The sequence below is a fragment of the Penaeus chinensis genome, chromosome 17 (assembly GCF_019202785.1).
Source record: "Penaeus chinensis breed Huanghai No. 1 chromosome 17, ASM1920278v2, whole genome shotgun sequence".
NCBI classification, from domain to species: Eukaryota; Metazoa; Arthropoda; class Malacostraca; order Decapoda; family Penaeidae; genus Penaeus; species Penaeus chinensis.
The window spans coordinates 6,993,890-6,994,362 of record NC_061835.1 but is presented as its reverse complement, the minus strand read 5'-3'; the positions used below and the strand labels follow the sequence as shown (position 1 = coordinate 6,994,362).

The 473-nt window shown below is 33.6% G+C and overlaps 1 protein-coding gene across 1 annotated transcript in view; it reads right to left on the bottom strand.

Annotated features, from left to right (window-relative positions):
• Positions 1-456: 456 nt before the first annotated feature.
• Positions 457-473, bottom strand: part of LOC125034033 — a 60,752-nt gene continuing 60,735 nt past the window's right edge. Inside the window, exon 8 of the mRNA XM_047625674.1 lies at positions 457-473. This exon is cut by the window's right edge and continues 1,403 nt beyond it. The gene's annotated coding sequence lies outside the window, so the exon portion shown is untranslated.

The window sequence follows — 473 nt, the reverse complement described above, 5'->3', positions numbered from 1 at the left end:
TTGTTATTAAAATCTCGATAACATTTAATACAATGAAATAATGCGAAAGACCCTTTCCAAAAGTCGAGGAAAAGGGGAAACAATTGAGATACGTAGGACTAATAACCGACTACTTGATGATTCAACACATGTGGAGCCATCTATGTGTAATTACAATAAACAAACTTGTAAAACGTTGGGCATGACATGTATTCTTGCCATACGGGGCGATTGGGTTAAGGAAGGTAATACTGAGATGGCATGTCACGGATGTGGAAAGGTCGGTCACATCAGACCTAACTGCCCAGACAGTCCGAGAAATTGTAAGAGTAAAGGTAATTCAGTTAAAGTTATGTATGAATGTATGTATGTGTGTCTGTATACATATATATATATATATATATATATATATATATAGTTATATATGTATGTATGTATGTAATGTATGTATGTGTATATGTAAATGAAACACCAGACTGCACATTTGCAAATTT